Source organism: Canis lupus, chromosome 29, assembly GCF_048164855.1.
Source record: "Canis lupus baileyi chromosome 29, mCanLup2.hap1, whole genome shotgun sequence".
Classification (NCBI taxonomy): domain Eukaryota; kingdom Metazoa; phylum Chordata; class Mammalia; order Carnivora; family Canidae; genus Canis; species Canis lupus.
In genome coordinates, this window is record NC_132866.1 from 8,912,907 (window position 1) to 8,928,250 (window position 15,344).

At 51.4% G+C, this 15,344-nt stretch overlaps 1 long non-coding RNA gene across 2 annotated transcripts; it reads left to right on the top strand.

Moving 5' to 3' along the window:
* Window positions 1–552: 552 nt before the first annotated feature.
* On the top strand, window positions 553–15,344 carry LOC140620530 (uncharacterized). 2 transcript variants are annotated; one of them, XR_012020287.1, is made up of 5 exons: window positions 553–695; window positions 11,356–11,385; window positions 12,583–12,718; window positions 14,166–14,359; window positions 14,947–15,344. It is a non-coding gene; the product is annotated as an uncharacterized lncRNA (long non-coding RNA). The 2 variants fall into 2 exon arrangements; XR_012020288.1 differs by lacking the exon at window positions 14,166–14,359.

Consider the following 15,344-nt stretch of genomic DNA (forward strand, 5'->3'; position numbering starts at 1 on the left):
GTCTCTCAGGTGGAAAAACAATAAAGCGATCTCTGGTAGTAGCTCTTTTCCTGGTACAGGTTCCCTTTCTAATAGAAATTTCCTTTATGGGTACGGATTTGCCCTTACAGGTGGGTAACACCTGTTTTCAGAGGTTCTTCTGCATCTACACTTTCTCAAAAATAATCACTTCCAAATAAGATAAAAACAGAGAAGGAGACAAACCATGAGATCTTAACTCTCTAGGACACAAACTGAGGGTTGTTAGAGGGGAGGTGGGTGGGGGAATGGGGTAACTGGGTGATGGGCTTGGAGGAGGGCACTCGAAGGAATGAGCATTGAGTGTTATATCCAACTGTTGAGTCACTAAATTCTACCCTTGAAACTAATAGTATAGTGTATGTTAACTGAATTGAATTTAAACAAAAAAGTAAAAAAAATACCAGTTCAAAATAATCCTTATGCCAAAGAGGCATATTTTGGGATGATATTATTCTGCTTCCTTTCAATATGTTTTCTGATTTTAATTATCCTTGCATCCTTGAATAAATCCTATTTTTGCTGGATATTTTTTTATATACACTGCTAGGTACAATTTCCTGAAATTCTCTCCTATTTTATTTATTCCCATGTCTGCATCTATGCTCAAAATAAGATTGCATAAAGTTTCCTTCCTGAACTGCTCTTGCCCCTCAATCACATGACATCATATTAAGGTAAGTCGGTAAAATAATTTGGGTAGCCTTTCAACGTCTCTAAGATACTTTAAATATGATAAATATTATTGAACATTTTTTAGTTTTATTTTGCAGTATCTGGACATAACCAAATTCAACACAGTATGAGAGGGATGGGCTATCATACTTCATTACTTTCATGGACTGTTGTGATGTTGACACACATCTACAGCCCAGCTGGTTCTGGGGAGACCTCCCTGTGCCTGGGGGTCCTCCAAGCTCCATACACCTTCAGGACTTGCTCAGAGCCTCAGCTCCACCCACTTCAGAATGACTGACACCCCAGAACTCTGCCCCCAGGGCCAGCAGAACAGCAAGACAAGGTCACCTTCCCCTTCTGGGGACACAGCCTGCCTCCCTGCCCCTCCCAGAGGAGCAGCCTCTCCAGCTCACACTCCTGACATTCCTCCAGTGAACACGAGAGGGTGACACAGCTATGCCTTGGGGCCTTTTGCTTCTAGGGACCTTGTTTCTTTGTTCCCTTTGGGTGCCAGTGGTTGTCCATTATAAAGCTCTTCCATAGATTTTTGCCCAACCCCAGGAAAGGGCTGCCTCTGCCTCTTCACTGTTAACTGTAAGGAAACCAAATCCTATCCTGATGTCAAACAGCAGAGGGGTTGGGTATGTTTCCTTTCACCCTGATTCCATGGCAGACTAAGGAGGCCGTCCAGCAGCCCCCTGGATTCTGCACCCAGCCCTGTCCCTGAATCAGGCACCCACAGGATGACGAGCACAGGGCTCTGCCCAAGGTGGGGGCTCAATTCCAGACGGGTTTGATCGGGACAGTTCCGTGTGCCACACACAGACAGTCTCGGCTCACACTTGCTCCGGGGGACCAGGGGTTGGACCTGAGCTTCCTCTTCATCACTGTGTTTGGCTGGGACATAGGGTGCTGGTGTGCGTGCAGCGGGAGGTGGCCTAGCTGCCTGCAAACTGTGGGGAGGAAGGAGCTCAGGGCAGCCGGCTGTAGTGGGGTGCTGCGTCTGCGGACAGCTTGCATTCTGCAGTTAACCACAGCCATTAGGAAAAATTAAATGGTAGGAACTTCCCATATTAGTACAATTCAGTAAATCACATCCACAGCAAAGGTAATAAACACTCAGACTCATCATTTCATAATTATTCACCTCCGTTCTTTTATTATCTTTCCCTGAGCGCTCTCTATGATCGTATCTGGTGGAAATTGTATATACGGGGAATGGCAGCGCGTTCCTTCCCTGGCTCCGGGCTCAGTGACGCCGTGCTGACTCGGATGCGTCCAGGGTAGATGGTCTGACAGCACGAAGATGAGGCTACGTTTCAGAACTATGCCCATCACCAGATATTAAGTGGTTCCCACCCCACCACGTCCACATTCCCCAGGAAAGGGACTGCTGGAGCTTGGAAACGCCCTCCAGTGGGATCCACTGTACTGATTCCTCCAGCAGCATCACATCCTAGGAGAAACACCTGCACCTCAGAAGGCTTGGCATCTGCAGCTACTGGGTGGGAGACTCCCTCAGAGCTTGTACAGGCTCTGGTGAGCAGGACCCACGTGACACCCAGACAGGCCACGCTGGTGGGGCCAGGCCTGCTCTGGGCACCTGAGATGCTAACTGGGACAGATCAGAGACCAGAGCAGGAGGTAGGGGCTTTGGATTAGAAAACAGAGAGGTACCACTCATGTCCCCGGACCTGAGCCCGGCTCCCCAGTCCCTCTCCTGCCCCTCTTTGCCAAGGATGAGTCTGAAGCCTCTGAGCCCCAGCTTGGGGTCTCTGGCCTGAGGTCACCTCAAGATCACAGTTCCATTTCTCGGAGATCCTACACTTACATGTGGCCTGGAGCCTGTACCATCCATGCTCTGAAAGGAGGACCAGCATGCCTGTCAAATCACAGACAAACATTTGAGTCACAGATTGTCCTAGAGGTCAAAGGTCCAAGAATGAATGAGAGAGTCCTGTGGACAGCATTTCTGAATTATGATGTTTCCGTGACAGCCATGGTAAAATGACCAATACTCCCCCAAAGGAGTTGAAGCCTTATGTTCACACCAGAACCTGCACACAGATGGTAGAGTAGCTATATTCAGAATTGCCAAAACTCACAAGGAACCCAGATGTCCTGGGCAGCTGAATGGGCAGCCTGTGATCCATCAGGACAATGGAATTGTAGTCAGCGCTCAAAAGAAATGAGCTAATGAGCCTTGGAAAGACGTGTGGAGGGAACCTCGGTGCACATTGCTAAGTGAAAGAGGACAATCTGAAAAGGCTACATGTAGTACGATTCCAACCAAGGGATTTTCTGAAAAGGGCAAATGATGGAGACAGTAAAGATCAGTGGCTGCCAGGGTTTAGGGAAGGGATGGATGAATAGACATAGCTCAGAGGATATTTAGGGCAAGGAAAATAATCTATGATATTCTAGTGATGGATACAGGTCATCGTCCTTTTGTCCAAACCCAGAGAATACTCACCACCCGGGGCGAACCCTAATGTAAACGTTGGACTTCCACAGGTTGTGGCGTCTCAGCAGACATTCAGCATTTGGAACTAATGGGCCTCTCTGTTGAGTCATGGTGATACCCAGGGCATGCTGTTGTCCTGAAGCAGCAGGGGGTAAACCTAGAACTCCTTTAAGAAAATACTCTTAGGAAAACACAAGAAATGCTACAGATTTCCTTAGAAAGACTTTTCTCATCCATGCCTCTATTCTTTATGTCAATAAATATTTCTTGAGTGCCTTGACAAAATGGAATTAGTAAGCAAACGTTTTTTGCTCCAAAAGACTGGAGTTACAGATAGTTTTACAAGGAAATATCACTGTGTTCCTTTTTTTATGGTACTGGGAATATCTCAGAGGAAACCAAAAGGCTATCCAACTCATTTTCCAAATGCAGAACAATCTGATCTCATTCTAATCTCATGTGAGGAAAAGGCAAGAACAGTACAGGGGAGGAAAACTAGGCAATCTAATTTATGAACATAGATGCCAACCAAAGATAATATAATACTGAATAGGCGAGTGTTTAGAAATTGAATTTAGTAGTGTGAAAAATCCTAAAAACTAAGGATTTATCCTCAGGACACACAGATATTTCAAATCTGAACATGCACTAATGTCATTTCTCACGTTAGCAGAATAAGCACTAAAATTCCTACTAACGTTTCAACGGATTAGAAAGGAAATTCAACAATATTCGATAGCTCCGAATGATGACCAGCAACACCTCTTAGAAAGTTGTCATTAAAAGGAACAAGCTCAATGTCACAAAATACAACTCTAAGAAACCTCCAGCAAAAGTTGTATTTATGGGAGACACTTTGGAAGCAATTCCGTTAAACTTAAGAGTGGATGGAGTCTCAGGCATGGCTTTTGTGCAACGTGATATTGGAGGCTTCGTCACTGTAGGTGTTCTTGCTCACAAGAAAAAGCAAAAGGGGTTTGAAGAACTGAAAAAGGAGAATGAAACTATTCTTATTTTCAGCCAATACGGTAAACATGGAAAATCTAAGATCATCCACATCAGACTATGGTCGAACAGAAGGAATCAGACCCTTAACTGCAGAGAAAGAGTGGTGTTTTCCTGAGGGGTCGGGGACGTCGATAAAGGAGATTGAAAGTACACTGAACACCATGAGCACTGACGGCCTAGAGAGTTGTTGGGAGATAATGTTAAAAAATGACAGGAATAGTTACATGAAGGTGGCTGCGTCCCTGTGTGAAAAAGAATAGCGCTTCCGACTGTAAGAGCAAATGAGTGTATCAGGTTTCTATGGAAAGAAGTGTTGACAGACACAACAGAGAATGTGATGAAACGGGGAGACACAAATGTTAATGGCTCAACAGCTCTGATGTTAGAAACATGCCAACTTCATCCCAAGAAGTCTACCGACTTACTGTGCTTCCAAGCAAAATGAAATCCCCTACAGTTTGACAAGATAATCCAAAGCTCATATGGAAGGACAACGGCTCCAGAATAGCCTTGGCAATTTTGAGGATGTTGAGAAGGAACAGATCACACAACACAAGGGAAAATGCACCTGCCACTCATTAAGGGCAGTTATACAGCCTGGTCATTGGCCTGCCGAGTGATTGGCACAGAAGAGACAGCTAGACCAGTGGCAGAGGGACAACTGACCACATAGACATAATGAAACTAGGATCTTCCCTTCTGTCCTTCACAAAAAGTCAGTGGCAACATGACTATTGGTTAACAGGAATGGGGATACCTGAACCTGAGACGTGTTTTGAAGTGACATACTGGCAGCAGTTCAAAAGAAGGGACTAGACCGATTTCTATCAAGCTGGACAATTATCCAAAAACTATGGAATATTGAGAAAAGAAACCCCAAACACTGGGAGGGTAAAACCATGCCCCGAACTTTGAAAGCAGCAAGAGTATTCCATAACGTGTGTGGATGCATCGGACTGTAATACTCCAGGGGTGTTGTGGTGCTTGTCTAGCTGTGATCAGGGAGCCGTAGCCGCAGGCAGCCAGATGCAGCCGTGGGTTTGATCTGCGCACGGTGTTCTTGATGTGACACTTGCCAGTCCACTTACTAGGGTTGGGTAGTATTGGAGTCATTAGGTATTATTTCAGGATGAGGGTTTCCCAGCCACGATATTCTGCATATATGCCTGTGATTTTTCTTGATAGTTATTGGGTTGAAGTTCCAGAAAGCTTGGCCTGGAGTTTGGAGATTTGGGAGAAGCTCCAACCAGAGTAGAAGATATGCATATACGGGTCAGAACCTCCAAGAAGGTGACGGGCACATTCGTAAATGTGAAACTCGTCTAAGCCCCTGGGGTCTCCAAAAGTGAGGAGCTGGAGTGGCCGTGCCCAGCTGGGGGCCCAAACAGAAGACAGCCTGGTCTTGTTCTTGCAAGATGCCCTGAAGGGCAAGAGCTTTGCTTTCTGGGTCAGGACCTGCAGGGGTGAGGATGTTTTCAGCTGCACAGGACACACACCCAGCTCCAATTGCCTTGACCACCAGGACCGGGGTTGACACCCTTAGCTGCAAGGGAGTGTGGTGACCTCAGGCCGGAGGTGCTCCAGGGGCTCAGCACTGGATCCCTGCCCTGCTCTGGCTCTGCCTCCTGGCACGTGGGCCTCCCTCTCCGGATGGCCCCAAGGGGAGAGAGAGTGTGTCCCTCCCACTGTGACCACGCTTGCCTGTCCCCTCACTGGTCCCCTTGGGTGACAGGCTCATCCGTGTGGGCGTCATCCCCCAGCAGGCTCGGTGCCTCGTGACGGTCCCGCCAAGGCCTCCACTGCTGAGGCCAGTGCTCAGAGCTGGGGCCGCCCTCGGTTCCCCCTAGGCCCGTGGGACGGGCAGGCAGCAACTGAAATCTGGGTCCCCTGTGGTGCTCTGTGACAAGCAGGATCGCCCCCCGGGGTCCCACTCAGTCGCTGCCCCTCAGAGCCCTCAACGGTGCCTCCTGGGGGGAGGGCCAGGCCACTGGAAGGGGATGCCGTGACCAAGGACGTTAGCGGGGGCAGGAGTTGGAAGCTCTGACTGGGGGAGGCGGTGAGACAGGAGGTCCGTGCCCCGGGGGGACAGCCCTTTGTGTCGGGGAGATCGGAGGCAAGACCCGGGAAGCGCCGTCCACCAGGACGAACACTCACGGGCAGCACCCCGGTTTGGGGGCCACTCAGGAACTAGGGCTTCCCTTTGCAGGCCCAGATCCAGGGACACGAATCCTCCAATTTAGCCTCTAGGGGACACTGTGACTCTGGGTCCCTGAGACCTGGGCTCCTGAGTGTGGCCCCCGAGGAGGGACCAGGCCTGCTTTCCGTCCACAGGCAGGCACAGCCGAGCTGGATGCTGCTGGGGCAGGCAGGCCCACCGGGCCCGTGGGAGCTGAGGGCAGGAAGCCTGGCCTGGGGCGGCCGCTGAGGCCAGCCTGCTCTCCACTGTTCTCCCGTTGGCTCCTCGGGGCACCTGCCCACCTGGGGAGCTGCCTTGTCCCCCCCACAGAGCAGACAAAGGGAGGATTTGAGTGTGGGTGCTTGTGAGGGGCACCTGGGGGGTGAGGGAGATCCCAATGTGGAGGAGAAGTGTAGGGAAGGAGGGCATTTCGGGTGGGTCAGAGCCCAGGGCCTGACCCACTAAGGGGAACTCCGCCTCCTTGGCCGTCCACCTGCCCGCAGAGCTTGAGCGACCCGATGGGCCACAGCTGTTTCCAGGTGTTCTGTTGGTGTTAGGATGCTCTTCACCCCATGAACCCAGAGGCCCTCTGAATGCAGGTGTGGGCTGGGGTACAGAAGCCCCTACCCTGCAGAAGATGTGTGGGAGCAACAATGATGGCAAATCGGCCCCAAGATAGGGGCAGGATTTCACACCAGAGCCAAGTTGGCCTGGACACATGGGAAAAGATGCCAACTGCACTGGAGATCCGAGAAATTGCAAGTTCACAAATCAGCTACGGTTTTTCGTCCATGCCATCAGCAAGGCTTATTGGGAGATGCGGGGAAACCTGGAGGTGTTCCTATTTCGAGAAAAGGGACACTCAGTTGTCTGGGTTGGTGTGTAAATGGCTTGTGCCCATTGGTGGGCAGTTCAGCTACCACTGCCTTTTATGGGCAAATGGCAAGTTGCTGTGTGGACATATGTTCTGGATTCCTGGCACATATACCTGGTGGGGATGCTGGGCCACATGGCACCTGTTGTGTCACCTATTGAGAAACTGCTAGACTGTCTTCCGTCGGACCTGTGCTGTGCTCTGGTAGCAGTGACACTGCCCGCAGACTAGCCATGGGTGTCTCTGTATGGGACATACATATCAGGTACAGGCATGTGGACATCTGTCATCCATGGGGTCACACTCACCCAGAAGCTGATTGCTCCACACCTGCTCCATCAGTAGAGACTCACACCTGGAGCTGCCAAGGCGCTATTTAGGTGACTTTGCCCCACGTGACACACAGAGGACCCCAAGTGAGAAGGGATAGTGGGGAGGTCAGGCCTCTTCTGGTCCTGCCGCTGTCACCCTCCGACTTTGGGCAAATCTCTTGGTGACCCCTGGTCTCAGTTCCTGACTGTCCAGGAGAGCTGGCCTGCCTCCCCTGCAGGTACCTGAGGCTTCTGCAAGTGAACGGAGGTAGAAGCGCCCCGACCTATGCCCAGGCAGGATGGCTTTCCAAACAGAGGTGGTGTTGGCCTGTGGCCAACCTGTCACCCTCATCCAGGGCCACAGAGGGAGCACAGGAGGAGGAGAATCTGCTCACACTTTGCAGTCTAGGTGAGAAAGGACAGTGAACCTGGCTGAGGAGGACAAGGGGTGGCGAGCAGGTCCCCCCGCTGACTCCCGAACCAGTGGGTCATGGGGCACCCTGGGCTCCTGGGGCATTGCTGGCCTTGGGAGCCGAGGGAAGGCAGGGGATCAGGTTTCAGGAGCCGTGTCTATATAACCGCGGCCTTCAGAGCCACCCTGGCTGCTGAGGCTGCTGCCAGGCCGGCTGCGATGAGGCTCTGCAGCGCCTTCCCCTGGGCCCTGCTGCTCCGTGCCGGTAACCGTGGCCCAGCACCCCTGCTTCTGGGCCTCTCTCTGCCTCCTGCTCAGTGAAAGGTCCTCAGCCCTGGGCTGTGGCCACCTTCGAAGCCCCGTGGGGTACAGTCAGCCAGACGCTGTCCTCCCACAAAACACCACCCCTCAGCCTTAGCTGGAGCAGGAGGGGAGTAATGGAAATGGCCACGACCCTGGGCGGATGGCTTCCTGATTTGTCCATAGTTTCTGGGCTCTGTGTCCTTCTCCCGACAGGCAGGTGTGGGGGCCTCCTTGCCCCCTCCTGCCTGCAGCAAACTCACGGTGGGATCTTGTGGGGGCCAGCCGTGGGCTCACCGCGGACTCGGCGGCAGTAAAGCAGACCTGGCTGGGGCTGATGGTGTTCTCAGGCATGTGACCCTGGTGCTGGAGGTGGGACCCCGGCCTGACCTGAGTCAGGGTGAGCATCCAGCAGGGAATCAGGGGCCCCTGGAGAGGCCCAAGGGAGAGGGAGTGTGTGCATCTGCCCCAGATGGTGGGTGTGCAGCATGGACACCTTCCTGAATCTAGGGCAGAGGGCAGCCGCTCCCAGCAGGGGCCCAAGCCCCGAGGAGTCGTCGCCCTGCAAGGCCAGGCCATGGGGCTGCACTGAATGTTCAGTCAGACCTACCTGGACCCCGGAAGGCCCGGGGGGAAGAGGGGCATCCATCTACCAGGAAAACCACTGTCTCTCCCTGATTCTCTCTGTCTCCCCTTCCTCTGTGGCTCCTCCTTCCATACTCACCCTGTTACTTCCTCTCTCTCGGCCTCGCCCAGCCACTCGGAGCCCGGGGTCTCCCTCTGCGCCCCTTCCCTCTGCCCCCATCACGTCTGGGGTGTCCTCCGCTGTCTTGCCAGGATTCCTGCAGCTACCAGGCTCCGCCTCTGCCTGCCTTCTTCTGACTCAAAGTTATTGGTGCCAGCGGCGAAGCCTGTGTGCAGTCCACACCCCGACCACCGCTGAGGCTTGTCTGCCCAGTGGTGCCATCTCCAGGGCCTTCCAGCACCGGTCACAAGAACTAGAAAAATCTGCAGGGGTTGATGTGATGCCTGCGGCGTTTTGCTCCCGGTGTCAGCAGCACACAGAAAGGCAGCTCCCACAAAGACAGGCAGGTGTCCCCACCTGAAGGCAGGAAGTACTAGGTGCCACTTGACCTTGCCTGAGTAGTCCAGCTGGCTGAGCCTCAGCTGGAGAGGAGGAGCACCCAGCGGGGCTGTCTTGAAAAGACACAGAACCTTGCAGTTCTTTTCAAAGTATAGCTTAGACCAACAGGAGGGAGGCAGCTCCTTCTGAAAGCACAGAGGCACTCGGGTGATGACTCCTCTTCCAGCCCCAGTTGTTACTACATTAGGTATGTTGGAGGTTTCGGGGAGAATCTTATTCCCTCTACCCTCTTAGGTTCTCTAGCTGGGCTTACGATTTGAGCTGACATAAGGCGTCAGTGGGAGGGAAGCATACACATTTTTATGAAATCTTTGTACCCAGTCCTGAAGGCCTTCACAGACAAATGAAGGCCCAAACAGTAGCCAGAGCAGCGTGCTCCCGAGGTGTGGACATAAAAGGACACCTGGGTCAAGAAATGACCAGATAAAGAGTGTGGGTGGGGGCAGGGGAACAGGTGCCCTGAGCCCCCGAGCTGTCTGGACAATGGTGCAAGAGCTGAGCCCAGTCAGGTGCACAGATCCAGATCTATGGCCACCATGCTTGGTGATGAGCGGGCATCTCTGGCCCTGGGATGGGCAGGCCACCATCCTCCTGGGAAATTCCATGGACAGGTTTTAGGTAGAAGAGTGTGGATCAGAGTCCTTTCTGCCTCTGCTGCTTCTCAAGTCCCTTCAGCTCAGATTCATCAATAGGCCAAAGTGGCCACAATAGGGTGACGTGTCTTGAACTCCTGAAAGGGGGAGCATGTTGAGTGGCCTGGACCTAATAGTCTAGAGCAGAGGAGTTTCCAGTAGATGTGGGTCCAGTCCAGAGATGTCACTCAAAGTGCCAGGGAGGTGTTTGGGTTCTGCACTTGAGGCCTGCTTTCTGGCCAACCGTGACTCAGATCTTCCACACAGGACCCACATGGGCACTGTGGGTATCGTGTGTACCCCTGGCCCATGTACCCCACTGACCATGCAGACTTAGGACCCAGGGAGGACAGCTGGAGAGGGCCTCACTGTGTCCTGTGTGAAAGAGACTCTAGAGCATTGTATCGATGTCCAGTATACCAAGGAAAGCAATGAAATGGGGCTTAGGAAGTGACCTGAAGGTCACAAAATACTGACAGTGACAGGTACCTTTGTGGAGAGCTTGGCTCTGTCGGGCCCTGAGCCATGGTATGAGTGGATTGTCTTCAGAACCCTAGTAGGCAGTTAGTGTTGACGTTCCCATTTTACAGATGAATGGACTGAGGCCAATGGAGAGTAACTAGGTTGCCCGTGGTCACCAGCTCTTGTCCCTCCAGGACTGTGACCCAGGCCATGTGCTTCCTAGACTGTACTGGGCCCCCAGCGTCACCTCGTGGTGAGACACCCCAGTGCATGCCAGCCGTGGGAGGGCAAGTGATTGTGGTCAGGTCTGGATCCAAGCAGCCAACCCAGCACCCTGATACAGGCAAACAGCCATCAATCGAATGGCTCATTTCTCTCAGTCAACAATGTGACTCAGGAGGTTTACTCCGCCATCAAAGGGATGGTTGGTCTCATTACAGGATGTGCAGGAAATGCTCTCAGGTCACACTGGGGTGACTGACTGTCGTGGCTTGTCCAGGACTGAGGGCTCCCTGGGAAAAGGGACTTTCAGTCTCAAACCAGAATTTCAAGGATTAACCAGCAGAGGCAGTCACCCGCCGCAGGACCCACTTCTCTGTTGGGGACCCAGGGGGAATGTTGACTGGAATGGAGTGGAATCTCCCCTCAGGCAGACGTCTTTGGAATGGCCTCCTGGTCACATGCTAATGTCAGCCCTTCTTGCCTGGGTGGGACCAGGCTCCCGCAGGGATGAGGAGGTGACACCGTCTCCTCTCTGGGCTCAGCCCTGCCTCTTGGCACCTGGCTCCGCTTCCCAGGGGACACATTTCCCATTCTTGAGCCTTGACTCCCAGTACTTCCAGTTTCCATCTGTTTCTCTGTTTTGGTGTCTTTCAGCCACACTGAGCTCATCGGCCCAGCCAGAAGGTAGGTGCAGATGGGGTGTTTCCCTCTTTCCCTCCTCTCACAGAGAGGGACCTGGGGTGGAGGCCCAGTGACACCCCTGGACTCGTTTGTTCCAGGAGGCACATTCTTGGTCAAAACACCTGGGCACGTCTCAACCTGCCAGTCTGTCTTGGTCTCTCCCTCCCTAACTTTGCCCTCCCCTGCCCTCCTGGGGCCCCCTCCCCAGCTAGTGCATGTGCCTCATAGCCCAGGGAAGCTCCCTGGCCCTCCCTCTGCACAGACTCACAGGACTCCGGGAGGAGGGGATCCCCAGGTGGCTCAGCAGTTTGGCACCTGCCTTTGGCCCAGGACGTGATACTGGAGTCTTCGGGATCGAGTCCCGTGTCAGGCTCCTGGCATGGAGCCTGCTTCTCCCTCTACCTGTGTCTCTGCCTCTCTCTCTCTCTCTTTCTCTCTCTCTCTCTCTGTCTATCATGAATAAATAAATAAAATCTTAAAAAAAAAAAAAAAAAAGGACTCCCGGAGGAGCTGCCTCTCCTCTGAGTGCCCGGCACAGGAGCGTGGTGCCTCTTCCGGAGGCCTGGAGTCTGGAGGGCTTCCCCACCCTCAGTGTCAGGCAGAAGGGTGCTGTTGGCAGGGGAAGGCCTGGAGCATGAGGGGTGAGGGGCAGGGAGAAGACGCGTTTCCTACTGATGGAGGCCGCTTGTTGACCAATTCCTTTCCAAGTCACTTCCAGGTCTGGGTACTGGCAGAGCAGATTACCAACACGAACACCCTTGGTCCTAACACCCCAGGGAACCTGTCATTTTTCTCCTCACTCACAGATGTGGAGCCTGAGGCACCGCCGCACAAGGCCCTGTCACCCCTCCCAGTGGGTATTTATGATGGGTGGGTTCCCGTGCTCCTGAGTGCTGGGGCATTTGTCTGCTCCCCAATCTGGCCATGCCAGTGATGATGGAGACTATTTTGGTGAAGAGATGTATAATATCTTCCTGACAGGCACCCAAAACAAATTGTACTCATGGATACCTGTCTTGACCCATTCTGAAAAGAGTTAAACAAAAGGCCACCTTGTTTGGGGATCATCAACTTGGGTCATCCACGTTGGGCTGTGGTTGGGGGGACCAGGACATCACTGAGGCAACAACACTGTGCTGTCCAGCCCCTCATGGGCCTGATGCTGCTTCTGGGTGGCTGGGGCCTTTTCCTCTGTTGCAGGTTATATTGAATGTCATACAAGCTTCAGCAACATCTCCAGCAAAGTCTTCAACTCTTTCTGGAGGGACAACTCATGTTTTTGGTTCCTTGATTTGCCCATTGGGTACAGAATTGAGTTGGAAATTCCTTTTCTCAAGTGAGTGCTCAGGGTGTGAGATCCCTTTGCTGATGTTGAGGTAGTTTTATGGGAAGGAGTCTGACTGTCCTCTTCCAGGTGTCCTCAACCTTCTGCCACACATCTGAAACATGTTTCGACTCCATTTTAACCCCGGGCTGAAGACCTTTCCATGGCTCCCTGCCTTCAGGACAAAATCTACTGTCCTGGCAGGACTTTCACCTGCCCCCCACCCCCGATCACTGTACTGCTCCTCTTCCCTTCTACCTACTTCTGCCCTCTGCCCACTGCCTGGGCCATGCCATCCACACTGAGTCTGGCCTTGACGCCTGTTCAGCACCTCCACGCCTGTCTACACTCACACTATCCCCTCTGCCTGGATGCACCTTCCACTTATCCCTGGCTCTGTGCCTGCTGTATAGGGGCTTCACATTGCATCACGACGCTGCTTAGGTGCTGAGACAGATGATGTGATCTCTGTGATGAAGAGCCCTGCCCCTGGTGATGTGCTGTGGGGTTGGGACTCCCACTAGGTTTTACACGTGTTCTGTGGGATGAAGCATAACTTAGCAATGGCTGCCTCACAATTAGGGTTTTGCCCACCTACCTGAACCATGTCCCAGGGATGAAGGAGGAAGGCATTTCTCCAAAGATCAGAGGAATGGATTTCTTCAAAAATTTCTTTTTGTCCTTTGTTCTCTTAGAGATTGATATGGGGTCTAATTTTCTAGCCTCCAAGGATTCAGGCAGACCAAAAGCAATCTACCTAAAAGGGTTCAAATATGCCTACTAGCGGGATGTCCCCTCCTTGTCTTATTCTATACCACAGAGGTTCTGCCTCTCTCCTGTGTGAGGTCTGTGGTGACCATGTGAGGATGATAGGTGGGTAATAAGGTCCTAAAATGCAGTGGAAGGAGGTTGTTGAAATTAGCAAGCATGTGACAATCTCATGTGCAAGTTACCTCATGGGAGACAAAGATGGATGTCCCTCACCTCTGCTTCTCATGGAGGTCAATTGCGGTGCTGTGGTCCATCTGCCTGAGAGTCGAAGCTAGAAACTAGGATGGCAAGCATACATTGGTGTCTGGGCCGCTTGGCCTGCCACCAATGGCATTGTTGAGGGAAACAAATCACAGTGCTGTATGGATTGTGTCAGTTCTGGGACCCCAAGGACAATGGCTCCTGTTCCCAAATTTCTATGCTGGCATCCCAGTTCACAAGTAAGTCTGCTAGGTGATTTGGAAGGCACTCACAGCTCAAGGTGGCAGGGAGGGTCTTTTGTAGAACTGAGAGAGTTCTGGGGCCTGTCTTTAGTTCAGAAGAATGAATGCCATTCCTTCCCTTGTCCCCAGCTGGCCTGGACCTCCCATGAGCAAAGCTCATGTTGGGGTCCAGTGACTGCTGAGTCTATTTTTTTAGAGCTGGGGATTCCAAGAGCTGATGTATGCCTTTCCTTCGGCCCCAACAGCTTCACCTCTTCTTCAGAAAGGCTGGAAATAACTGATGGACTTCCAGCAAATATAAACTATGGGATACTGATGCTATGTAACATTTTAAATTACCATTTTTGACCTTCAGCGAACATCATAATGATAACATACACAAAACCCGTTCTCTATGAGGGTACTCCCTTTGATATATGTTACCAGGGTGACCCAAATAGTAAGTAGAAGTGGGTAAGGAATGTGCTGATGCTTCCTCCCCAATCTATGCCTGGCTATGTGTCATGGTGGGCATGAGGGTGTTTGTAGATTGTTGAAATAAGGTTGAAATAACTGCTACTAGATCATCATCAGGCAAGGAAGACTTTGTGTGACGCAGTGATGTTCCCCAGAAACATACAGAGATCCTATCCCAGCATTTCTGCATGTCCAGATCTTAGACTTGGGGAAACACAATAGAGAACCTCTCAAAATGTATCTGGCATCTCAATGACACAACAGATATCTTAGAATATGATTTTCCTTCTTATTGATCTTACAATCCCTTTGGTATTTTCTAATGTATTTATTCAAAAAGTGTAGTGAACAGACTACATACTCTACAAGCTGTATATTATACATATTCTGTATTTACATATGTATGCATACAAATATAACACATATAACTTAAATCAGACACTTTCCCTACAAATTCTCATTCTTTTCTCACCAATGATTAGCAGAACTGTTTCTCCTGCACACCAATCAGAAGAAAATGCTTATAAATTGACTTTACCCAATCTAAGTAAACCACCTTCATCTCCACAGGTCGTATTTGCCCAAGACCTCAGTATTTAGAAATATTGGGAAAGTAGAACAGCCTTCCTTGAAGACCCTTCTGGAATCAGCTGACCATAAGGAGACACAATTCCTGCTTACCTGTCTGATCACACCTACTCATCACCTCTGACACTTCCAGCCTCTGTCCTCCTCCCCATAAAGGAAAGTTCCTTTCTCCTGACCTTTGAGATACTCGCAGATCTTGTGCTCACAGCATTCTCCTTGTTGCTACAATTGTTTTGATTAAAATCTCTCTTTACTGAGGACTAGATTTGTTTTTTTATTTGAAACTTGTCATTACACAATGATGAATAAGGCATCATGGAGAGTGGTTGAAACCTTTTCTGAAAGGTCTTTAAAGCAAGATGGAATGGAATCTTATTTGT